The sequence below is a fragment of the Elgaria multicarinata genome, chromosome 18, assembly GCF_023053635.1.
Source record: "Elgaria multicarinata webbii isolate HBS135686 ecotype San Diego chromosome 18, rElgMul1.1.pri, whole genome shotgun sequence".
NCBI lineage: Eukaryota > Metazoa > Chordata > Lepidosauria > Squamata > Anguidae > Elgaria > Elgaria multicarinata.
In genome coordinates, this window is record NC_086188.1 from 7,656,144 (window position 1) to 7,682,987 (window position 26,844).

Below are 26,844 nucleotides of genomic sequence, written 5' to 3' on the forward strand. Positions count from 1 at the left end.
AGATGGTTGTCCAGTTGACTCTTGAAGGCCTCTAGTGTGGGAGAGCCCACAACCTCCCCAGGTAACTGATTACATTGTCGTACTGCTCTAACAGTCAGGAAGTTTTTCCTGATGTCCAGCTGGAATCTGGCTTCCTGTAACTTGAGCCCATTATTCCGTGTCCTGCACTCTGGGAGGATCGAGAAGAGATCCTGGCCCTCCTCTGTGTGACAACCTTTTAAGTATTTGAAGAGTGCTATCATGTCTCCCGTCCATCTTCTCTTCTCCAGGCTAAACATGCCCAGTTTTTTCAATCTCTCTTCATAGGGCTTTGTTTCCAGACCCCTGATCATCCTGGTTGTCCTCCTCTGAACATGCTCCAGCTTGTCAGCATCCTTCTGGAATTGTGGAGCCCAGAACTGGATGCAATGCTCTAGATGAGGCCTAACCGGGGCCGAATAGAGAGGAACCAGTACCTCACAAGATTTGGAAGCTATACTTCTATTAATGCAGCCCAAAATAGCATTTGCCTTTCTTGCAGCCATATCACACTGTTGGCTCATATTCAGCTTGTGATCTACAACAATTCCAAGATCCTTCTTGTTTGTAGTACTGCTGAGCAAAGTATCCCCCATCTTGTAACTGTGCATTTGGTTTCTATTTCCTAAATGTAGAACTTGGCATTTATCCCTATTAAATTTCATTCTGTTGTTTTCAGCTCAGCACTCCAGCCTATCAAGATCACTTTGAAGTTTGTTTCTGTCTTCCAGGGGTATTAGCTATCCCACCCAATTTTGTGTCATCTGCAAATTTGATCAACATGCTCCAGTATGTCAATGTCCTTTTAAAAAAATGTGGCTCCCAGAACTGGAGACAGTGTTCCAGATACGTTCTGACCAGTGCAAAACAGACAGCATATATTTCCTGGTTTCTGTCTTTCATAAATCACTACCCCAATTTGTTGCTTTGGAGTTTTGCCATCTTCCAGGTTTATTCGTGTGTGTAGCCATCATTAGCATCCTTCAGCTCCAATGGTATAATAGAATAAAATAAGTAATAAAGTTATCTGGTCGCCATGTTAGTAGGAGCCACTTCAGTTTCTTTGGAAGGATCTGTACATCTTTTTCTACATCCAGACTATTTCTTTACAAAGTGCTTCCCTGTAATGTGCCTTGTTCTTTTAACAGCCACATCGAATTCACGTAAGGCAAATGAGATGTGAAACAGGGGAGGCCACCATATGCTCCTGTAGTGGATGGTTTGAACTTCTTTGATCACAAGGATGATAAAAGTGAGCTTCCAGAGGTCTGGTAGCTCTTGATGTAAGTCCGTTTGCATATGAGTTACAGTTAAAGACGGAGACACATTTCCAAGGAACCAAGCGGGTTGAGCCTCGTTCATGAAAGCTATCAAAGAGAGGAACATGCTCCACAGGGGTGAACATCCCCAGGCTTGATGTGAATCAGAGATGGCGATCAGAAGGGACAATGGGAAATACTAGGGAAAATTCTTTAAGAGTTGTACGTTCAGACATAATAGCTGCCTTCTGGAGCACCAACCTATCTCCCTGGTGAATCCATTAATCCCACTACCTGGTGGCTGTGGTGGCCACTACTGTGACTGGTATTGGTGTAGTGGCTGTGCTAGGAAGGAGGGCGATTTGTATCTGTTTCAGTTTTTCACTTCTTCTCCCCATCCCTGATACCTGGAATGCAGGCTACTATGCCAGTATCCCAAGCAGCAGGGGCCCTGGGAAATGCAGTTTTCCCAGGATGCCTAAGGTCAGATGTCTCCAGAAAATGACAAATCCCAGCTGGGATGATGCCACAGCAATGTTCTAGATGCCAAGGAGTAGGAGATGGTGGGTGAGAGACAGAGGGCATGTCTACACCAGGGGAGGGGAGGGGGAGGATCTCACGATATGCTGATCACGAGATCCTCCCCCTCAGTCCTCATGGGACGCATGACAGCCCAGAGATCATGCCTGTTGCGGCGACCATTTTTTTTAAACAAACAAAAAGAGCTGGAGCGCACGAAAATAACAAGGTAATAAAAAACCCACTCCTGCTCCCCTCCCCACCCCCGATGGACAAGGAGTCAGGGCAAAACTGGGATGGCTGCCCACACCTCTCGTGGTCTTGGGACAATCCTGAGACTGCAGGGAAAATTGGGCTAAAAACATCCTGGTTATCCCGGGGAAATGGAGGGATCATCGTTCCCTGCCCCTGGGATTGTCATGACCCAGGAGTCCAGCAGTGACATGGACTCTGATGCTGAGGATCCGGTGGCATCCACAAGGGAAACTCCAGGTCCAATCACCGCTGCAGAGCCTGCAGAAGTTCCAGAGCCTGCAAAGACTCCTGAGCCCAAGCTGGTAGAGATCACTGAGCCCGAGCCTGCAGAAACTCTTGAGCCTGCAGAGGTTCCAGAGCCCGAGCCTGCAAAGACTCCTGAGCCCAAACCTGTAGAGGTCACTGAATGGACAGACTCCTCTGAGCCTAGCCCCAGTACTGGACTTCCACCTTCAGCTACAAGGGTCCCACATTCCAGGGAGCTGTCACATCAACGGCAACAACATGCCAGGCATGAGCTCTTGGAGAGATGGAGGAGTGCTAGGCTACAGGCCAGAGGCGTGTCCCTTTAAGACTTCCAGCCCGAAAGAAAGGCTGGAGTTGGGGACCACAGCATAAAAGACTTCAGTTTGGCCTCAGCCTTTGTTGCAGCAACTTGTTGTCTTGTGACGTCATTGCCTTGTATCCTAGCTGCCTTGTTCCTTTGCTGCCTCGCTGCTCTGCTCCATGGGCTTCTGCTTGCCAGGAACATGAGAGGGATCCCCTGTGCATCATGTGGCTGCACAGGGATGATCCTGGGTCAAACCCTGGGATAAGGCATCATCTAGACATGCCCAAAGACAGAAGAAGTGGTATCCCTCACTCTCTGCAACTTTCACCACAACCACAGCAACCAGTTATGTGAATGAGTGCATTCGGGAGGGAGGAATTCTTCTGTGGATTGGATTAAAATCTGTGGTAGAGAACGTCTATGGGGCTATGGACCTTATCCAGACATTGAAGGCTAGTGTTAGAAGTTGTGGAGGTTCATATTACAAATCAAGGATGACAAAGTTGGGTGACATTGTGAATGAAGAAGTTCAGATCAGGAGTCTGAAGCCCAGCACGTGGTGTAGTTATTTGGGTGGGGTGAAAATGCTACTCTCTAATGCTAATCATTGGAGAAAAATGCTAATCATTGGAGAAAAAGAATGATTGAGAAAGAGAATTCAAGATTAATACAGCTAGTTGCGTCCTAGAGAGTGTTGGTGAGCTACAAGGGCTACATAATCAGGAGAAGAAGTGGAGGAGGAGAATTACTAGCCATTGTAAGATGCTAAATAATATCAGCAGCACCACAACAAAAGGGAAGAATAATAGGAAAATAGCAAGGGAAAAAAATGGCTTTTGTCAAGAGCCTAGCTATAATTACATCAGGAAGCAGTTTGGTACACAGTGTGACAGGTTTGCAAAGCATTCTACTCCCTGCGTACAATTAGGCAATGCAATTTCATTGTGTCATAATTCATCCTCACAATTACCACCCGGCGAAGAACCGTTTAAATGACTACTGCTGCTGCCATAAAGTGATACAATGGGAAGTACAAAGAGAGAAATTCTGAGGTGGAGGAGGGGTGTGCAAAGCTATTTAGCAGTAGCTTTGGCACCAGCAGGAGAATGGACGTGTTGCAAAAATAATTGGCAGAGTTGCACAAAAATGGACCGGGGATATGGTGTGTGTGTGTGTGTGGTATATGATTCAGGGTGTTTCTGATCTGTGCCACTTTTACGTGTGTTCAACCACAAGCCCATACTGTCCTGTTTCCACATTATCACATTAATCAGCTCCTTCCAGTATCCAAGGCCGTAAGCCTGCGTGCACAATTGCTGGGGAACATGGGCGGGAGGGTGCTGTTGCACCATGTCCTGCTTTGTTGGTCCCTGGTCAACGACTGGTTGGCCACTGTGTGAACAGAGTGCTGGACTAAATGGACCCTGGGTCTGATCCAGCAGGGAAATTCTGTTGTTGTTGTTGTTGTTTATCATGTCTCTTTTCTCAATTGTGCCAGTTTTTCCAGACAGACATGATGAGCTTTGCCAAGTCACCCTGTCTAAGTATGACCACTTTTTGGACGTTGGTGTGGATGTATTTTGGTAGGCCCAGTACCTGATAGTTTTCTGTATAGGTTTTTTTTTAATGTGATGCGGGTGACTGATGTGACTAATGGAATATTTGTGACCTTTTCCTGTTGCCATAGATATTTAACTTCCATGGCTAGCAGTGTATATTTTCCTCTCTTCTCCTCTTCCTTTTCTACAACATTTTTGTCATTAGGTATGTCAATGAGGTCTCTGTGTTTTTCTTTTCTGTATATAACTCTTATGTCTGGCCAGTTGCAAGATATCATCTTGTCCATATTTATTTATTTATTTATTTATTACATGTCTATACCGCCCAATAGCCGGAGCTCTCTGGGCGGTTCACAAAAATTAAAACCATTCAAAGTATAAAACAACAGTATAAAACCATCATATAAAATACAATATAAAAGCTCAACCAGATAAAAACAGCAGCAATGCAAAATTACAAATTTAAAACCATGTTATTTAAAATTTATAGATTGTAAAAATGTTGGGAGAATAAAAAGGTCTTCACCTGGTGTCTAAAAGCATATAATGTAGGTGCCAAGCGAACCTCCTTAGGGAGCTCATTCCACAGCCGGGGTGCCACAGCAGAGAAGGCCCTGCTCCTGGTAGCCACCTGCCCCACTTCCTTTGGCAGGGGCTCACGGAGAAGGACCCCTGAAGATGACCTTAGGGTCCGGGCAGGTACATATGGGAGGAGGCGTTCCTTCAGATAACCTGGCCCCAAGCCGTTTAGGGCTTTATATGAATTGTTCGGTCCAGGTATGTTTTATGATCCATGTTTTCCAAGATTGTTTTGGGTGAGTATGCACAGTATGGTTTAGGCTGTATGATGAGGGTGATCATCATTATTATTATCATTATTCAAACAAAATATCTCTCTCTCTTTCTCTCTCTCTCTCTCTCTCTCTCTCTCTCTCTCTCTCTCACACACACACACACACACACCCCTAAATGTATTTTCTGAGTTATTTCACCCAGGACATGCACTGGGACATAAGAGAAGTTTGAAAGCTTTGAACATAGATGAGTTCAAGTCACACATTGTTCTGAGAGGTTTCACCTCAGTTCAGTTCCTACTGGAATTGCCAACAGTCAAATACATTACCATCCCTAGTCCTACATGTTACTGTGACATTGTTTTAGCAGGTGAAGGTATCATTCCCAACATCATGGGCTGGCATGACTGGGCATCGGCCAAGGCCCATGCCCCAGTAGAGGGCCCATTGGCAATCCCTGAAGTCTCCTGGTTTTGCTTCTCCTGCTCTTTGCGGCCTGATCACTTCCTCACTGAGTTAGCGAGCAGTGATAGAGCAAAGAGACAGAGCAATAACCCTGAGATTCCCTGTCCCAAGGGTGGTAAACCTGTGGCCTTCCAGATGTGGCTGGACTCCAACACTCATCAGCTACAGTCAGCATAGTCAATGGTTAGGAATGATGGGGATTGGAATCCAACAAAACCTGGAAGTCCACAGGTTCCTCACCACCATGGAGAAAATCCCTCTCTCTGCTCATCACTCACCTCACATCAGATGACCTGGGGTACCACAAGAGGCTTCAAGATCTTACTATATGGTACATAACATATTAGGGATGTGCTCCACTTCTCCTCGAAACGGAGAAGCAAGAGCGGAGTGGGGGGCTTTGCCTACCCTTAAGGCGGAGGCGAAGAGGATTGGGGGGCCGGCGGAGCGTTGTGAAGAGGATCGAGGTGAAGGCGGATCCTTCGCCTCGATCCGGAGCTCCGCAAGGAAGGTAAGTGGGGTTTACCGGGCCCTGCCTCTGTCGCTGTCCCCCATGCGGCGACAGCGGCAGGGGCTGGTAAACCCCCCTCCCTCCTCTCCCTTACCTGCATCCACGGTCCCTCGGCTTCTTCAATTGAGCCCGCGGCTCAACCAGGAAGTCTAGGCCGCATGGCCCAGACTTCCTGGTTGAGCCACGGGCTCAATTGAAGAAGCCGAGGGACCGCGGATGGACGCAGGTAAGGCCCCCCTCCCCCTTGGTCTCTGCAGGTAAGGGAGAGGAGGGAGGGGGCCTTACCTGGCGCCACTCTCCTCCACTACGGAGCTCCTATTCAGAGCCGGAGCTCCGCGGCGAAGAGGACCTGACTATGGGCGTGGCGGCGTGGAGCAGGCCGATCGGGGGGTCCGTGCACACCCCTAGTACATATGTCAGTCCTTCAAGTTCTCTGGAGCTAAGCCATGAAGAGATTTAAAGGTTAAAGCTATCACTTTGAACTGGACTAGTGCAATTGGCATATTAGAGCTTTCACATCGTAATGTCCAGTCCCAGTTAGTAATCCAGCATCCAGATTCTACATAGCTAAACTATGGAGTTCACCACCATGATGCAGCAATGGCCACTAATTTGGATGGCTTTAAAAGTGGCTTAGAAACTCTTGGAGGAGAAGACTATCCATGGCTACTAGTCCTGATGACTATGTGCTACTTCCAATATCAGAGGCAGTGTGCCCATGTATACTAGTAGCTGTCAAATGTGTGCAGGGAATGCTATTGCTCTCAGATTCTGCTCGTGGGTTTCTAGTTTGGTTGGCCATTGTGTGAACAGAATCCTGAACTTGATAGGGCCTTGGTCTGGTCCAGCAGGCTTCTCTTAGCTTCTTCTGCACTAACTCCAGTTCCCAAACTATCTTCAAGGGAGGCTCCATATAGGGCATATTACAGAAGTCTAGCTGGGAAGTCGCTGGTATGAAAAGGTACCATCATACAAATTCTGTGAGGACACCCCCATATGTCACAAAGCAAATCCTTCTATCAGAGTACTAGGCTGTAATCTTGGAGCTATGGTTTGTTTTTGTGTTTTTGGCTGCGGTCTTTAAACTATCCTCCATCCCCAAGTGTATTGGCCCTTCATTTAATATTTCATGGTGCTTGTGATTGTAGAAAATGTCCATTACTGTTTTATTGAAAGCTTTGCATTCAGACAGAGTGAAGCAAGCTCAAATCCTCGAATTGCAAAGACACAGCAGCTTTTTCCAAATGCCAAGTGGCTTCTTTAGAAGAGGAGGTGGCAAACAGAAGACGCAAGGGAATTAAAGTAGGGGAGGGAAGGAAACTATGCATGGCATATAAAATAGACTCCCTTTTGTAGCCCAAATGGGAGGTTTCCAAGTGAAACTGAATAAAAACTCAATACATTTTTTTATTGTTTAATCTGCTGCAATTCATCACAGGTGAGAACTCCAGGCAAACACATTAGAGGTTCTGATTATTTATATCTTTGCCAATAATGGAACCACAGCATGAAGAATTATGCAGCTTGATATAAAGATCATAACAGCATGGATATCGAATTATGCTGTAAAGTCTATCTATGATATACAGTTGCAAGCTCTAGTCGACTGGATTAAGAAGTAACTTTTTTAAAAAAAATATTACAAGTGCGCTGTATTTCTTTCAACATAAGCTACCAAGTTTCTCCTAATCTGGAAGGAAGTTGGCAACATTTAATCTATGGCAGTGGGGCAGTCATTCCTTTTGTGAACGTGAGCACGTTTTCAGGGAATACCTCCACACCTTTCTGAACTTGCAAACTTGTTCAAAAATTCTACATTTTCTATGCTTTATCGAATGGGGGGAAAGTCCCCGTTCTGTGTTCAAATTTTTGAAAATGCACATTTTTTTCTCAATTGAAAGTTTGCATCTTTTCCCAATGATAACAAGATTGCCTGACCCCTATCTGCCTGTTGAGTTGCTGCGCACAACAGAAGATACCAAAGCTCTGGTTCATGGGGGCTTAGACCCCCTGACTCACCTCAGAAGCCAATTTGGAAGCAGCAGTTTCTGCAGCCGAAACTCTCCCCACAGCCTGAGTTCGATCCCAGCGGAAGCTGGTTTCAGGCAGCCGGCTCGGGTCGACTCAGCCTTCCATCCTCCCGAGGTCGGTAAAATGAGTACCCAGCTAGCTGGGCGAAAGGTAATAATGGCCGGGGAAGGCAATGGCAAACCACCCCGCTATAAGGCCTGCCAAGAAAACGTCAGCAAAAGCTGGCATCCCTCCAAGAGTCAGCAATGACTCAGTGCTTGCACGAGAGGTTCCTTTCCTTTCCTTGACTCAGGGTGCTTCAGAACTGGGCTGACTCACTTCAGATTTGGCTCCAAAGTGAGATTCAGATTTCCCCTGAAGTGGCTCAGCCATTGTACGTTCCCAGGTGGGAGACTATTGGACTCCCTGCTTGTCCCCCTCCATCTTCCTCTCCCCCCTTTGCTTGCCCCCAGAACTGCTCCCACCACCACCACCACCCACAACAGATTCTTTACAGCCACAGTAGCTTGCAACCATAGATCAAAGAAAACTTTGTAGAAAATGACAGCTCTAATCAAGAACACACAGTGAAGATAAGTCATGTGAGTGGCGGGGGCAGCAATTCTGGGTTTTGGGAGTGATAGTGAGAGGGAAGGAGAGGGCAGCGACACACCACCATGCCAAATCAGAGATGCCCCAAAAACTTTCGGACCCATTCTGATCCACTTTGGGGTGTCTTGGCCCAATCTGGTACAGAGGCGGTGCACAGCCCTAGCTCAGAATAGAGCCTTTGGTATCGTACAGTTCACTCTTTGGAACTAAGAATGGGTGAATCAGCTGCCCCGAGCTTACTAAAGTCCTCTGAATTCAATCTCAAAGCTCATTCCGACTCGAGTCTGTATCGGATTTTTCACATGAAAATCTGTGCATATTTTCCTGTGTGTTTCCCCAAATGTACACATGAGTTGTGTGCATCTTTGAAATATATGCATTCTTCTCTGATTGATTAAAGCACATCTGTGTGCTTCATTCAAATGTGTACATGCTGTCAAATGTATTTTCCCTCCTCCACAAACCACATTGAAAGCTCAGAAATGTACTGATTTTGACTGTCCAGAAGGTAAAAAGAATTTACTGGGTAAAATCCTGATCAAAGGTGAACTGAAACAAATTTCTCATACATTCATGTTTAGAATTCCCTATCATTACAAATTAAATAGTCATCAACCATTCTGAGTTTTCAGCATCTACTGAAAACAGACTTTTTTCCTGGAAGCATTCCCAGGAAGGCACAAATAATATATACAGCATTTAATAATGATCTTATAGTATATTGTTTCATGCATTGTTTAGAAACTGAAAGCTATCTGTACATATCACTAAATAAATGAGTAGGATGAGGAGGCAGGCTGTTGGTGTTGCTACAGGTGGAGATTAGGTTGCCATGAGTTATCTTCATTTGATAATTATCCCCTGTTGTGGACTAAGTTATTGTGGTCAATAGCCTTGTGGGCAAAATGATTGCACTGGGAATCACTTGTAGTGATTGTACTGTAAAATAAAATAGATTTGTAGCCTTTGTATCTCTTTTGTGGTCTGGGTTACACAGCTCTTGAGTACCCAATCCGGTACTCCACAAAGAAGCACTAGAGAAAGTGCCAACGCCATTACATAAGCATTGTGGTGCGTAGGTCGAGAAATAATAAGACAGACAATAATAGCTGGGTTTAAACAGGGCCAGATTTATTTAACGATCTGCAAAGAGCTTCGGCTATTGGGCGGTATAAAAATGTAATAAATAAATAAATAAAGGGGTGGAAATCCTATCGGGCATCCAGTATGGCCTGCTTGCAGGCCCTTCAGGTTGGGCAAGCCATTCATAGCCCATGGGCAGGTGCTGGACCATTCGCCTTCCCACGGGCCTGCCCCTTGTGGGGTAGGGAGACCTTCCTTTGTCACCCCCTAACTCAGGCCACCCGGCTCAGAGTGGGTGAGTAGGGTTGGCCCCAAAGGTAAGCCTTATCTCCCAGGCAGGCCACGGGGCTCAAAGCTGGGAGCCTCAGATCTTACCAGTCACCTTGAACAGCGCCTGTGAATGTTCACCAATTCGCAATCCCTCTGGATACCCGTACCTAGCGCCAAATAAAATGTGACCAAATTGAATCAAATTAACCTATTTATTACTCTCAAGCTGTCTTACAGTGTGGAGTAGGTGAAAAAACTCATGCACAAATCAGTACATGAGTAAAAAATTCCTACTCGGCCCAAAATGGCAACCAGCAAGCCCACACTGTCTACAGTAGGATGGCTAATACCCTGGAAGACAGAAACAAACTTCAAAGTGATCTTGATAGGCTGGAGTGCTGGGCTAAAAACAACAGAATGAAATTTAATAGGGATAAATGCCAAGTTCTACATTTAGGAAATAGAAACCAAAGGCACAGTTACAAGATGGGGGATACTTGGCTCAGCAATACTATGAACGAGAAGGATCTTGGAATTGTTGTAGATCACAAGCTGAATATGAGCCAACAGTGCGATATGGCTGCAAGAAAGGCAAATGCTATTTTGGGCTGCATTAATAGAAGTATAGCTTCCAAATCACGTGAGGTCCTGGTTCCTCTCTATTCGGCCCTGGTTAGGCCTCATCTAGAGTATTGCGTCCAGTTCTGTGCTCCACAATTCAAGAAGGACACAGACAAGCTGGAGCGTGTTCAGAGGAGGGCAACCAGGATGATCAGGGGTCTGGAAACAAAGCCCTATGAAGAGAGACTGAAAGAACTGGGCATGTTTAGCCTGGAGAAGAGAAGATTGAGGGGAGACATGAGAGCACTCTTCAAATACTTAAAGAGTTGTCACACAGAGGAGGGCCAGGATCTCTTCTCGATCATTCCAGAGTACAGGACACGGAATAACAGGCTCAAGTTAAAGGAAGCCAGATTTCAGGTGGACATCAGGAAAAACTTCCTGACTGTTAGAGCAGTGCGACAATGGAATCAGTTGCCTGGGGAGGTTGTGGGCTCTCCCACACTGGAGGCATTCAAGAGGCAGCTGGACAACCATCTGTCAGGGATGCTTTAGGGTGGATTCCTGCATTGAGCAGGGGGTTGGACTCGATGGCCTTGTAGGCCCCTTCTAACTCTGCTATTCTATGATTCTATGTTTCTACAGGGAGGGAGGGAGGGAGGGAGGGAGCCATGCAGCAAAGAGCAAGCTGAGAGGGGTGAGTCTTTCTCTTAAGGCTATGCTGGGCATGGCAGAATGGCACCTGGGCCTAATCCATGACCACACCACGTATATACAGCTCCCTTGAGATGCATGCAACGAACGGCAGATCCGTTCAGCGCGATGAAAACCCATGTACTTCAAATGCCCTTAAAGATGCTAACATGTGTAATATTTCTAATTTTTAACCAGAGTTAATGTTGCAATCTCCGCAACGTTTTAATGTGCTGTTCCTGTTCATTACGACAAAGATTACGGAGTCCTGAAAAATGGTAGGTGGTTGTGGTGGGAAGCAATTGTTTTGACACTAACTAGACATTAATTAATGTCTTGCTGCAGTGGTTTTCCTGCATAAGTATATATCATAGTGACACCAATGAGATGGTTTTCTCCTTTAATCAGCTCTGCAGTGAGGATTACAATGAATGGGAGCATCTATTCCGTGCAAAATTAATTTTCCTGAAATCCCCGTCTCGACAAATATTTTGCTCAGGTGGACAGAGCCGTGTGAACCGTCAAAACATTATTCCCTCTTCCTTCCCCCCTCTTACAGGTGGCTCACGATTTTTCTCAAAGGGAAAAGTTGAACATCCATGATGACTTTTCCAATCAGCAAAGGCTGAAACTCCTTGCTAGGTAGTTGGTTCAGGATGGAACAGAAACCTGTTTGCTTTGCATTTCAATTAAAAAGTACCTAATTTTTCACTTTCCAATCAATTCATGGACATTTTCATAAAAACTTACCAAAAAAAAAAAGTATCTATGTTTGGGATGAACCAAATTTAAGATTAGAAAAAGGAGAACCTGAAAGAAATGAAAATGGGCAGTTTCATTCACCCCTAGAACTGATGACCGAATGCCTGGTGCTGTAATACTATTTTACAGCAGAAAATATACTATTTATTTATTTATTTTATTACATTTTTATACCACCCAATAGCTGAAGCTCTCTGGGTGGTTCACAAAAATTAAAATCTTGAAGAGCATAAAAATAAACAACAATCTACAAACACAAATGCATTTGAAGCAACTGGTAGTAAAAATTATTTCAGCATTAGAAGCTGACCTATACAAGGTCAGACTATTTCTCCTTCTAGTCTAGCATTGCCTACTCCAATTTTCCTCAAACAGGTGCCCTCCAGATCTTTTGGACTTCAACTCCCATCAGCCCCAGACAACATGGGCAATGGTCAGGAATGCTGGAAGGTGGTGGCCAGAATAACTAGAAGAGACCAGGTTGGGAAAGGCTGTGTCTACTCTTCCTGGTTCTCCACAATCTCCTAGGAATGTACAGATCAGCAAAATATGAGCTTGCTGAAGTTCTCCAAATTTCATCTTGCAGCTCATTCTGACTCCAGTCTATATCACATCGTGAGCTTTGTTTTTGTCTTTTTTGTCTCACATGAATTTTTGTGTGCACATTTCCCACAAAGCTACCGATCAATTGGGCACATCATTGAACTACGTACATCCTTTTCCCGTTGATTAAAATATATTTATGCGCATTGCTCAAAAGTCTGCATTTTTTTCATGCACATTTTCCAAATGTATGCATGCTGTTGGAAATAATAATAATTTGATCCCCGAATCAAATTGCAAGTTCAGAAATGTACAGAATTTGGCTGCAGATTGCATTGGAGTCCGTGTCCACTCGGAGAGGTGTGAACTGGACAAATCCTGATCAAAAGTGAATTGAAATGAAGTCGTTGCCGAAGGGAATTTTATTGAATTGGGTGATGTGTGTTTCCCTGATTGCTGCATATTTCATGATGTTTCAATTTATTTGTTTCATGATGGCTTAAATTAAGTTTTTCTTTCCATCTTGGCTTGTGTAGGATCAGCTGCCTTGAGAGCCTGTGTGTGTGTGTGTGTGTGTGTGTGTGTGTGTGTGTGTAAAGGTAGAATAAAAATCAAATCATAATATAAAAATAATAATAAAAAAAATCTGCTCTGTCCCTGTCTTGACTTAAAGTTCAGGGCTGGACACCCACCAGCCTGAGAAATCTTCCCTTATTTTATTGAAATCTGTGTAACTTCCCTTGATGTTTTGGAAGCCAGAGCAAGAGACACCCACGCACCCCAATGGATTTGAACCAAATGAAATAACAGCCAAAGAAAGAAAACTCTTGGTGAGGTATATCTTAGGAACAAAGAGAACTGGCTTATATGGAGTGAGACCATTGGCTTCTAGCTCTGCACTGACTGGGCTGGTTCTGCAGGGGTTCTGACAAAGTCCTTTTCCAGTCAAATTTGGAGATCCTGGGGAATTGAACCTAGGACCGTTAGCATGCAAAACAGGTGTGCTCTACCACTGATCAACCGCTCTCCCACACTGGACTGTCTTTTGCATCATCCGTTTACCTGCGTTCCCGTGCGCAGGGCTGGCCTGAACATTCTAGAGTGCTGAGTGAATCTCAACGTTCTACAACGTTCAGCCCAGCTGGATCTCGGCACAACGGTGTGCTCAATAGCAGGCCAGCAAACAGCATGAGTGGCAGGGTCAAATGAGATCCCTGCCTCACCACCAACTTCTCTCCATCTCTCTATTTTATCTTTCCCTAACAATCATTCACTCAGGTTCGCATACCGTACCTCTAGGAAATGGGCTCCTGTTCTGCAAATGAGGCACCAGCTTTAGAGCTTCCGAGCCTATTTCCACTTCGCCAGAGGGACCAAGCCAATTATTATAACTACTCAAGCTGGTAATACTAATGAATTCCATTCAGTCGGGTACACTAATTGCCCGGAGCTATTTGACAGCATTCTACAGATGTTCTGTGAATTGCTCTGCAAACCAACTTCCTCAGATATTCCTCCTGATAAAATGGATGGGATCATTTGATTGATCTCGGGGAAAAGGAATATTTAATGGCAACAAATCTCTCTCATCCGTTTTTAACCTTCCCTTACCCCCTATTCCCAGCTCTTCTATGAAAAGAAGCTGGGTTAGTGTAGGATGAAGGATTAAGGGTACATAGGGACATGTATGGGATAGAGTCAGGGTGGTGTAGGGGTTAGAGTGCTGGACTGGGGTCTCAGGAGTTCCAGGTTCTAGTCTCCACTTGTCCATGAAGCTCATGTAGTGACTTTGAGGCAGTCACTGGCCGTTTCTACACCTGTCTTTTTTCCGGGGATTGAAAAGTTAAAGCAATGGTATTCCCCGTAGTAACCTATGGCTGTGAGAGCTGGACCATAAGGAAAGCTGAGCGAAGGAAGATAGATGCTTTTGAACTGTGGTGTTGGAGGGAAATTCTGAGAGTGCCTTGGACTGCAAGAAGATCAAACCAGTCCATACTCCAGGAAATAAAGCCAGACTGCTCACTTGAGGGAATGGTATTAAAGGCAAAACTGAAGTACTTTGGCCACATAATGAGAAGACAGGATACCCTGGAGAAGAGGCTGATGCTAGGGAAAGTGGAAGGCAAAAGGAAGAAGGGCCGACCAAGGGCAAGATAGATGGATGATATTCTGGAGGTGACAGACTTGAGCTAGGGGTGGCGACAGCCAACAGAAAGCTTTGGCGTGGGCTGGTCCATGAAGTCACAAAGAGTCGGAAACGACTGAACAAATAAACAACAAAATATTTATTGTTTTATACTGTATGTTTTTATCTGTATGCCGCCCTGAGATCTTAGGGATATAGGGCGGGATATAAATATTTTAAATAAATGGCCTGATTGGTTAATAACCAATAAACTGTTGTTGTTGAATACTTAAAACAGACGCATTGCAACGTTAAATATTGTATTTAATGTCAAGAGGTATTTGGCCCGTAGCTGTTCTACAAAGGGTCTCCATCATTAATAGTGCCAATTTCTACACAAAAATCAGAACATTCAGAGCTGATGGCTCTCCAGGGCTTATGTCTATCTTTGCTGCAATCCTAGATATTTCAAATAAAGATGAAGCCCATCTGTAGAAAAGCACATTCAGTTTTTTCCCCACCTTTTCTTTCCTTTTTGTAATGTCCTTCCTGGGAACAGATTCAAAAATATTAATTTCCTCCCGGTGATCAGATTTCATTTTATTAAATTGGTAGAGACTCTAGGAGACTTTGGCTTGAGGTCAAATGTGGGTACTTACATTTGCTATTGCTCCTAAAAGGAATTGCTCTCCATAAATGAACATTTAGAGATGAGATGTGGAAATAAAAAAAGAATTGATGATCATTCTTTAAACCGGTTTATTGGCCAAATCTATATAAACACAACACAAAATGCCACAGAATGATGTCAAAAAGGTCCACCAGGACATGAAGGTATAGTTACATTTAAATAAAAAGAAAGAAGAGGCATCATAAAAATGTTATGAGCACACATATTTTATGCTATGACTGGCCCAGATAAGTACATAATGAGGCTACTTCATGAAATCTAAGCAGAACTCATCACAGACCCTGCGCTGACTAGGTAGGGAGGCCCATGTTAGCAGCTCAAACTTCTCAAACAAAAGAATGAGGTATGTAATCAATGAAAGTAGTCATGATGGCTACTAGTCATGATGGCTATTCAGGGCCTTGCTAGACCTACCTTTAAATCCCGGTGTGTGGAGGGGCCAGCCCGCACAAGAAGTAGCGTGGGCTATCACTCCTGCCCACATGTGACACGCAATGGGGTAAAGGAAAGCCCCATTGCATCGGCCATTTTTTTAGCTTAAAGGGGCCATGTGCGCAGGAGTGCACCAATGAGAAGGTAGGTTTTTTTAGAAAAAAGGCTTCCCCACTCCCCCCTGCCCCGATTCCCCCCACCATGTCCGATCCCCCCCGCCTGTCCGCCATGTCCGATGCCCCCCGCCTGTCCGCCATGTCCGATCCCCCCCATCGCCCCTGGGCCGCTATTCCCCCCAATGTCCCCTGGCTCCACTCTCCCCCCATCTCTCCCACTGGGTCCACTCTTCCCCCCTGGCCCCCATCTCTCTCTCCCCCCCCCCCCCCGTTGATCTGGACGCACAGGGGTGAGCCCGGGTATCAGCCCGGGCTAAATCCTCGTCTAGCAACAGCCATAGTGTCACCAGTATTGGAGACAGTAAACTTCTAAATACCAATTCCTGGAGAACATGTATGGGGGTACCAGTGCACTCAGGTCCTGCCTGTGGTCTTCTCATGGGCATCTGTTTGGCCAATGTGGAAACAAACGTGGACTAGATAGGCCCTGGTGTGATCTAGAATGGCTCTTCTTATGGTACTTTTATTTCTTAATGATTGTAAGCCCTTGAGGGTAAGGACCTGACCTATCTGTTGTTTGTAAACTAGATGGTGTAACAACAACAACATGTTTTGTTAGCAGAAAGGACCATCCATGGTTAAGAAGGGAACTTGGAGCACATGCCAGAATAAAAACCATCTCCATCAGTAATTTATTTAAAAACAAACAAACAGATAACTTTTAGGTAAACCAGAAATTCCTAAAAGCCATTGGATCAGTCTCCACCCAGGCGAACTTAGCAGGAGACAAATATAAGGCGCTACTTTTTAAAAGCAGCAAAGAACTCAGCTTCAGTTCAACAGCTAATCAACTGCAAAAAGCCATTTATGGCTCCTACAACACTAAAATATTATGCTTTAAACTGTGCTTAATTGCTAACATACAGTACAAATTAGTGATGTTACAATCCTTTAAATGACTGCATATATATATATATATATATATATATATATACTAGTAATTATTGGAAACGTTGCTCTAGTGGAAATTTGACAAAGAATAAAAATAAAAATGAGACTCAGTGCCAACATTTACAATCAAATCCAGAATTCGCCCCGGTTTTTAGGATGCCTGCTCTAAAAATGCTGGCAGCAGTAACCAAATCCTGCTAAGCTTCGGACAAATTTGCCACGTGGACATCTGAAGTTGGGAAGTTGCCACTGGTGTTGAGGAAGATGTGAAGTTAGTTGCATCACACTTCTCAGCTTCATCCAGAACATGTAGAGCTGCAGCTTGGAGGTCAATAAATGTCCCATCACCCATGGGTTTATAACCTCTTTTGAGCTCAAGGACTGAATTAAATCTTGGAGAAGTTCTTGGCAGCCTATTCTAGTGGTGGGCAGGGCTGAAGTCAAAAGGGATAGCGCCCAAATTAGCAGCAAACATTAGCTTAAAGCTCTTACTGCCAGTAACTAAGCCCAAAGAGAGGCATTCCAACCCTTTTAGGATAGGGAGGTACCGCCAAATGAGTCCTTTTGGGGCTCACTGTCTGTCTGTGACATGTCTTAATGGCTTGCATTTGTGAGCCAAATTGTGCATTTCCCCTGATTATTATTAATATTTTTTTACATTATTGATGAATTGATGGATGGAAATAGATTTGTAGACATTAGGAAACAGACATTGCAAATTACGGAAATCATGGTCAAAATTTGCACAGATTGTGCAAATTGCATCCACAATTTGCACAAATGTCTACCTCCGCAAATTCACACACACACACACACACGGAGAGAAAATCTACCAACTGGTCTGATTCCCTATGGACCAAGTTGGGCTGGCTGATGGAAGATGAGCTGAAGTTGGTTGGGGTAGGGTGGTCTGAGCCAATGAAAGTTCTTCAAAATCTACCACCCAAGCACATTCCTCTGACTTTCTACAGCCAGTGGTCTTGATAGGGCAAGAAACATAGAATTAGGGGTGTGCACGGACCCCCCAATCCGCCCTGTGGGCCGATCCGAAAATTTCAGATCAGGCCCGCTCCGCTCTGTGCCGCTCTGCTCATAGTCCGCTCCTCTTCGCCGTGGAGCTCCGGCTCCGAATCGGAGCTCTGCAGTGGAGGGGAGTGGCACCAGGTAAGGCCCCCCTCCCTCCTCTCCCTTACCTGCAGAGCCAGGTAATGGACCAAGGGGGAGGGGGCCTTACCTGCGTCTGTCCGCGGTCTCTCAGCTTCTTCAATTGACCCCGTGGCTCAACCAGGAAGTCTGGGCCGTAAATGCGGTCTAGACTTCCTGGTTGAGCTGCGGGCTCAATTGAAGAAGCCGAGGGACCGTGGATGGATGCAGGTAAGGGAGAGGAGGGAGGAGGGTTTACCGGGCCCTGCCGCTGTCGCCGCATGGGCGACAGCGGCAGGGCCCGGTAAACCCCACTTACCTTTCTTGCGAACTCCGGATCGAGGCGAAGGATCCGCCTTCACCTCGATCCTCTTCGCAACGCTCCGCCGGCCCCCCAATCCTCTTCGCCTCTGCTTTAAGGGGAGGCGAAGCACCCCACTCCGCTTCTAATTCGCCGGTCCAATTAGAAGCGGAGCACATCCCTACATAGAATCAGTAGTTGAGATACCAGCTTCTTACTCCCATCTCCTGTGGTCCCAACTATAACAGGTGTGGTTGGATGAGTGCTTTTGACTTGGCAGGCCGCCTTCCCAGAGTAGAGAAGATGCTTCTGGAGTATCCTGGTCTTTTGCACTGGTGGAGGTGGCCACCAAGCTCTTCAGCCTGGCATTGGGCCGGCCCTTTCCTAGCCCAACTTTGCATACAGCATGGCATCCTACTCCGAGCCTCCACAAGCAGCTTTGGCCAAGGACAATCTGTTCCCCTATCCATGCTAAAGGAAGTGGCCACCACCACTGTCTTAAAGCTAATCAACCTTGAAACAAGGGAGACCAGCTTTTACTTTGCAACATTTCTGGGTAATCCCGAGGTCGAAGAAGATCATGAAAGCAGCGTTGCCAGCAATCATGTCTGACAATTAGATGAATCGCAGAAAGCTTCCTAAGGGGCCAGACAATTGCCTTGATTTTGAAAATTTGGAATCCAGCCACTAAACCGTGTTGTTTTCTATCCTCCCACGCTCCCAGTGCTGTTATGTTTTCTTTTCACTGTTCTCCGGAGAGCTATTATTTCTCCTCTTTTCTTTATTAAAAGGACGTCCTATTGCTGGCCAAATGAGGGAATCTGGCAATATCCAACCTGAGCTCATTTGCAAACAGAATCAATGTTATTCTGTTATTATGCACAAAGGATCTAGATTAAAAAGAAGCCAATTGCAGTGGCAGCCATGACTGCTGACATCTGAAAGGCGTTTGGGGAATAATGACATGGGCTATATGCAAATTTGGAGTAATGCCCATAACCAGGAAATATTTGTGTGTCTTAAAACAAAAGCTCACACACAGAGTGTATTACTAGTTGGCAGCAAAATAGATACTAGAATGTGAAGGTAAACAAAAAGAATGTTGGGATACAGAAAGAGTTCAGTTCTGTACCTTGGGTTGGATCCAGAATCTGCCTTCAACGAGAGGAAGGGATTTCCCTATTTGAATAAGTACTGAGATTTATAGGAAACCGACTTCTCTGGCTAGCAAAATATGGTGCAACTTTTCTGCATTCCTGGAGTACTGCACCATGCACACAATCCTAGCTTTAACCAATACATAGTTGATGGGAACAAACCACAATGGTTGACATTGAAGTAGGGATGGGTGAACGAGCTACGTTTGAAATTGCTAGGTTTCTTTGAACAATGTCTCACCACTTGCCCCATGCTCTGGTTCCATTTGTGATCACTGCTCGATTTGTGCAAATGGAGGATTTGCGCAAACTGAGGCCATAGCTAGATGGGGCGTTATCCTGGGGCGAACCCTGGGATCATCCACATGATGCACAGGGGATCCCGGGATCAGGGAGGGATGATCCCTTCCTTGCCCTGGGATCCCACCCTCACCTTTGGCCCTGGTTTTTCCGCGGTCCCGGGCTGAGCCAGAGACCGCAGAACATGGGGCTTGGTGCCGTGGATTGACACAGCTCTGTGTGATTTTTTGTAAGGAGTCAGGAGCAACGCAAGGGGCGCAGTGCTCCTCAGAAGTGCTGCACCCATCGGGGGTAGGGTGGGGGGAGCAGGGAAAGTAATTTAAATAAAAAAAACCCTACCTTTTGCACATTAGCGTTCGTGCGCTGCTGGCCCTTTAAATAAAAAAATATGGCAGGAGTGATGCCTCTCCTTCTGAGGTAGTCATGCATCGCGTATAAACAGAGGAGGGATCTTGCATTAAACACAACGCGAGATCTTCCCTCCTCCATCGCGGGATAACAGGTAGATCTAGTTAAGGCCTCAGTAGCCATTGGAGATGAGATTTGGGCAAACCTACTGAAATTCAATTTGCTCAAATCCGCACAAATTTGGACAAATAGATTAAAGTAGGCCTGATTTAGTCTACTGGGGAAATTTGCATAAATTGAACTTGGAAGGTGGGAACGATACGAACATGGGCACAGGTGTATTGATTTGCAAACGTTTTCAGAGGAGATGTCCTCCCACTTGCATTCAGGTCTTCGAACGGGGCATGCTCACATGTTCTGCAAGCAAACATAAAATTCTCATGCGTCCCTACACTGCAGCATGATTTTGCACTTCCCAGAAACATCAGGCTGGCCACTGACAGAGAATGAATATGGATCAGAGGGACCTTTGGTTGCCACAGCAAATAAATTCTTAATTTCTTCTGCAATATTTACTTTAACAATGTTGCTTCTCAATTCTGCAGGGGGGGGGGGAGAAAGGAAGAAAGGATTGAAAGGGCTCTACCTGGGCTCTAATTGACCTGTTGTTTTGGCATGCAGATTTAACTCCTTGATATTCTGTTTCAACCAGCTGCTGGAGGGAAACAGCTTTCATCTTCATGCTAATTTAGAAGATGTCTGGAAGTGGGCATCACACCCGGGAGTTTAACTTCAAAGTGGCTTGCTTTGAATTTCAAAGAGGCACTTCACGCTTTGAGATTTGCCCATGAATGGGCAGGAGAAAGGCACCCATTGCTGGTGAAAGTCTTCTAATAGCATGGAAGACCTCTGTGGACTGCCAGGCAGGCACTGAGCATCCAGAGGTGAGAACTTCCCTTCATTTCTTGATTCATTGACTAAAAAAACCCAGTGACTGTCTATTGCTGAATTCTGACTGGTTGACATTCGTAGTTTATTGTGTTTCGGGGAAAGAGGGAAGAGTCTGAGTGCTTCAATGGGAACTCCATCTGTTTGTTTTCTAATATCCTTGAGATCATAGAAAAGTAGAGTTGGAAGGGGCCTTGAATCCCAACTGCCTGATTGATGCAGGAAATGCAGAGCTAGGAAATCTTCAAGAGGAAATTGGTTCCATTGTTAGACTGCCCTAACTATCAAGATGTTTCATCTAATGGTGATAATGCAGCAACTGACTATTGCCTGAAAGTGGCATGGGTGTGAATTAGGGGTGTCTGTTGCCTTTTAGGGCTGGCTGGATTTCCGTGGCACCCCCGACGTGGCTTACAATTGCTGAGCTGAGGTGCAGGTTTCCCCCAGAAATCTGGGGATGTTTTCAGGTTGTTGTTTAAATGGATGAATAGACAATTGTGTAAATTGCAACCAATATTTGTCCAAATGTCTAATAAAAGTGATGGAAAATCCGCCAGCTGGCTCAACTCACTACAGTTTTTCCCTTTCAAAAAAGCACAATCTGAACCTCCATGTGAGATGATATTCACGTCTACAAGTTGGATGGGAGGGGTTAGGGTGGCCACTTCTGCATCACCCCAAAAAGAGAGGATATACATCACCTGAAAAACAGGAGCAAAGAAAACCAAGGTGGATGCAAATCTGCATATAATTTGCATTTTATTTATTTATTTATTGCATTTGTATACTGCCCAATAGCCGGGGTGCCACAACAGAGAAGGCCCTCCCCCTGGTAGCCACCTGCCTCACTTCCTTTGGCAGGGGCTCACAGAGAAGGACCCCTGAGGATGACCTTAGGGTCCGGGCAGGTACATATGGGAGGAGGCGTTCCTTCAGACAGCCTGGCCCCAAACCGTTTAGGGCTTTAAATGTTAGTACCAGCACTTTGAAGAGGGCCCGGACCTGGACTGGCAGCCAGTGAGGCTGGAAAAGGACTGGCGTGATGTGGTCTCATTGGCCAGTCCCTGTTAGTAAACATGCTGCCCTGTTTTGTACCAGTTGAAGTTTCTGGACCATTTTCAAAGGCAGCCCCACGTATAACGCATTGCAGTAATCCAATCGAGAGGTTATGAGAGCATGGATCACTGTAGCTAGGCTATCTCCGTCCAGATAAGGGCGCAGTTGGTATATCAGCCTGAGCTGATAAAAGGTGCTCTTTGCCACTGAGTTCACCTGTGCCTCAAGTGACAGTTCTGGATCCAAGAGCACCCCCAAACTACGGACCCGATCCTTTAGGGGGAGTGCAACCCCATCCAGAACAGGGTGACCATCACCTAGCCGTACAGATACACATTTAGGAATGGTATCTGTAAAAATAAATACAGTACATCTCACTATACTGGTGAGGAATGTGACCAAGTGACCTATGTGCCTGTCTGTTGTTGGAACCAGGCACTCTGGATATGCTTAGGTACATGGCCCATGACTGGCAGTGTCCCAATTAAAGGGTTAAGGGGTTAAAAGCAGCAACACCCCACCGGCTGTGGGGCTGCTCGCTAAAAAAACAACAGACACCATTCCACACCTGCACCTTGCCTGGACCAGGGAGGAGGAGGAGGAGAAGGAAGAGGAGGCGGGGAAAGTCAGACTAGAGAATGAGGGAGAGAGGCAATAAAACTGCTGTTCAGGTACTGCCATACGTAGATGAGAAACTTGCTTGCTCTCGCTTCTGAAGACTATTTGCCGTTTAAACGAGATTTGGACTTGACAGCCCTTCCAAGAGAGGATACCTTCAAACACAAGACCGTCCTCTGACTGCCCTTCAAATGGAGGATGGTTGTCTATAAAATAGGGCGCCTTAGGAGGAGCTCCCATCACTCTCCTTCCTTGTTGTCATGGTGTTACCCTGGCTGAACGTAACAACAGAAGCATTTAAGATATAGAATTGCTTTTGATGCACACGGACAGACAAGGTTAAAGCAATCATTGTTAAGTATGCATACAATGCATACTGATTTGGCTGGGGTGCTCCATGCAAAGATAAGCCTTTACATTCTATTGGTTTCAGTGAACCTGAGCTTAAATCTCCCCCAGGAAAATCCGTGGGACTGAAGTCTTCTTAGCTTCATGCAGCAGTGGTTTGAGATTTATTAGGGAAGTATGAGACATTTGTTTCCATTCATTTTGGTCAGGATTTACCCAGCTTCCACCTCCTGGATGAAACACGGACATGCAGCCAAAGTCAGTCTATTTCCATCCTTGCAGTGCGATTTGTGGACCATTTAAAAAACACCCACACACACCCACACGTTTGATAACATGCGTCTGTTTGAAAAATGCACATGAAAAAATGCATACTTTTTTCGGGAGGGGGGAATGAACTCAAACATGTCTTAATCCATGAAAGGAGAAGGTGTACACTCCAAAGAAGTGCACAGTTCTTGCACCCATCTGGGGAATGCGCACAGAAATATGCGGGAAGACTATGCACCGATTTTCATGTGACGAGAATAAAACCAAGCTTACAAACTGATGCAGACATGAGATTTCAGAGAACATTGATGCTTGTACACACATCGGTGGGATTTAGTAGCTTTCTCTCAGAGTTCCCTGAAGAAAAGGAAAAGTCTTTCCTGGGCATTGTTTTCTCCACCAAATTAACACTGCATGTGCTTTCTCGGCACCTGTTCTGGCATTCCCAGTTGTGTATTAGGCAGGAGCTGCAAAAAATTCAACCCATGTCCCACGTGTGGCCAGCCATTCCATGGTTTATTTTTATTCTATTCTCTTTTACTTTTAATGGGATCCTCCTCTTCACCTTAAGAGAAAAAAAAGGATATAAACAACCACTTCCAAAAGGATTGTAGCTAAATAAAGCCACAGATAAAGGTAGGAGAACCAGTTAAGGATGGGAGAACCACAGATAAGGATGGGAGAACTACAGGCCCAGATTGTATAACTGGGTTCAGCCAACATGCCATGACCCCCGTGACAAGCACCATGTTGGTTGTTGTGTCGCGTGAACTCAGTGAGTGTGGGTTATGTGAGGCTTAAACAATGGACCGACAACCCTTGCATAACCCTAAACGAGACCATGGTTTATCCGAGGGTTATTCGCAAGACATGATAACCCCTGAGCAGGGCTTGCATATTCAAAATGGCAGCTGCATGCACCCTGCAGATGCCGGAGCCCCTCCATGGGTTAAAATAACATGGTGGGCTGTTGTGTTATATGAAAAAAAGCAGTATATACTAAACTTAAACTGCAACAGGCAATAATCCCAGAGTTCAACACCATCTCTAATTAAATGGACTTAATTTGGGCCCACCATCCTTCTATGAACTTGTTTGGAAACTAAATTGCTCTCCTCCCTAGTGACGGAAAAAAAGCCGTCAGATAAATTACTTTCAGACACTTTACAAGTAATTTAAAAACAAACCACTCACAATAAAAAAAATAAAAAAAGATTGTTTATGAATGTTTTATGATGAGATTATGGGGAAATCAATCTTTGTTCAGATGATGTTCAAATGAGAGAGACACTTAAAATGCTCCAGCACCGTCGTATCGGCGAGGCTTACACAGTGAAGGTCAAGATGTGACAGCAACGTTTTCAATTCACGAATGTGGCCATGTGTCAGGAAATTCAAAAATGAAGATGTGCACTTAGCGAGCTATTAAGATGCCTTTATTTCTTTTATGAAATTGGTAAATAATTAAGGGCCCCAGGGGGCACTGAGCGCAATCAGTTCTGGCCTCTGTGGTATATTTCATATTTCAGGTTTTCAAAATATGGATCCAAAACATATTATTATTTACATGGTTTATTCCCTAGAGGGAGATCAATGTCATTTGTGGAAAGTTTCAAAGGAAGCTGCCATGGATAAATTTTTAAAAAATGGGCAGAAGATTGTTTTGGCAGGACGGAAGGAGGAAAGAAATTGGAAGCACATCTTGGATCAGTGGTCCAGATTAAATACTATAACCCTGGGCTACAGTCTACCAGCCATCAATGACAGCGGCATTAAGTGATGAATTCTTTGTGGGAAGTGGAGACCAGAAATAATGAGATAACACATAGGCCACAGCTAGACCTAAGGTTTATCCTGGGATCATCCAGGGTTCGCCCCTGCCTGAGCACTGGATCCCGTGTGTGTCACCTAGATGAACAGGTTTGACCCCTGGATGATCCAGGGATAAACCTTAGGTCTAGCTATGGCCTTAGTATTGGGTTTAATTAGGGCCACATTTATTAAGTGATCTGCAAAGGGGATATCCTAACCTGAAGAAGGCCTCCTCAATCAGGCCACTTGGAGGCCTGTTCCTAAATTGGGCGAGACATTCACCACCCATGGGTTGGCGTCTGGCACTTTGTCATCCCACGGGCTTCCCCTTCAAGGGTTGGGAGGCCTTCTGGTGTCACTCTAGCACAGGCCTCAGGGCTCTGAGTGAGTGAGGAGGGTGGGCCTCAAAGGTAACCCTTACCTTGCTAGCCAGGTCACAGGGCTCAAAGCTGGGAGCCTCAGGCATTATCAGTTACTGCAACAGTGCCTGTGAATGCTCACTGCCCCCCCACCCCTCTCCAGATGCCCTTTACTGCAGCCCTACAACAAATGTGACCGAATTATTGAATGTAACCAAATTAACCTATTTAATACTCCCAAGATGTCTTACAGAATGGCGTAGGCAAAAACAACTCTTGTCCAAATTAGGTCATGAGCAAAAAAATGCTACTTATCCCCCTAATGGCAGCCAGCAAGCTCATACTGTCTACAGGGTGGGAGGGAGGGAGCCGCGTGACGAAAGAGGAGGCAGGGGGTTAGATTGAATGTATAGATCCCGTGACCCCAACAAGCTTTGTGGTGCCATTTTCGGGCATCCAAGGGCCACAACCCACATCTCTCACTGTCCCACCCACAACGGCTCCCCCACCTCCAGGCTAAGCCAAGCGTGGTAGGTAAGCATTTCTGACTTACAAAGCTCTAAATGGTCTGGGACCATAATATCTGTCATTTGAACCACCTTGGGAGAGGTATTCATATATTAGGTGGTTGGCAACCAGGGATATGACCTTCTCTGTGTGGTGCCCCATCTGTGGTGAATACTCTAACCCAGGTTTGGAAAACCTCTGGGTTCCCCAGGTGCCCTCATCCCTTTCCCCACCTACCTTCCAAGCATTTTGTGGTATACTTCTCAAAGGTGTGCACAATTGTGGCATACACTTGGGAAGATACACACATGTGAAAAGTAAAGGAAAAACAAAGCAAACCAAAAACAAAAACCAATCAAAGTCAGCTGGAAAACGCTTTGAGATGAAATTTGGAAAACTTTGATGACCTTGGGTTTTGCTGATTCGTACATCCCTAGCTTTGCTATCTTGAGGGGTGCAGGGGTTGTAGTTCAACACAACTAGAGGGCACTGGTTTGGGGGAAGGCTATATTGTGCCTCTGTTTGTGATAGAGAACAGCTGAGCCTGAGATAGTTTGGGGAGGAGCCCTCCACGGGAGCTAGCTGCAATGCAATTGGCCACATTCAGGCATCAGCAGAAGAATATATTGTAAGGACAGTCTTAGATGCTGGGGAGGGGGGCGGGGTTGCTGGAAGCATTTGTCTTGTTTGGTGCTCTGTTCCAGTTGCTTATCTGCCAGCTCCTTGACTTTGTTTGGTCAATATCTGACCCTGGAAAGACCTCAACTATTCTTCTGCATGTTCCTGAAACCTGTACTGTTTACCTTGGCTCCCGACAGATACTTTTGGCATACCAACCTTGGACTGTTAATGGACGATTCTAACTGCTGTTTATCTCGCAACTCCTGTGATTTATGAC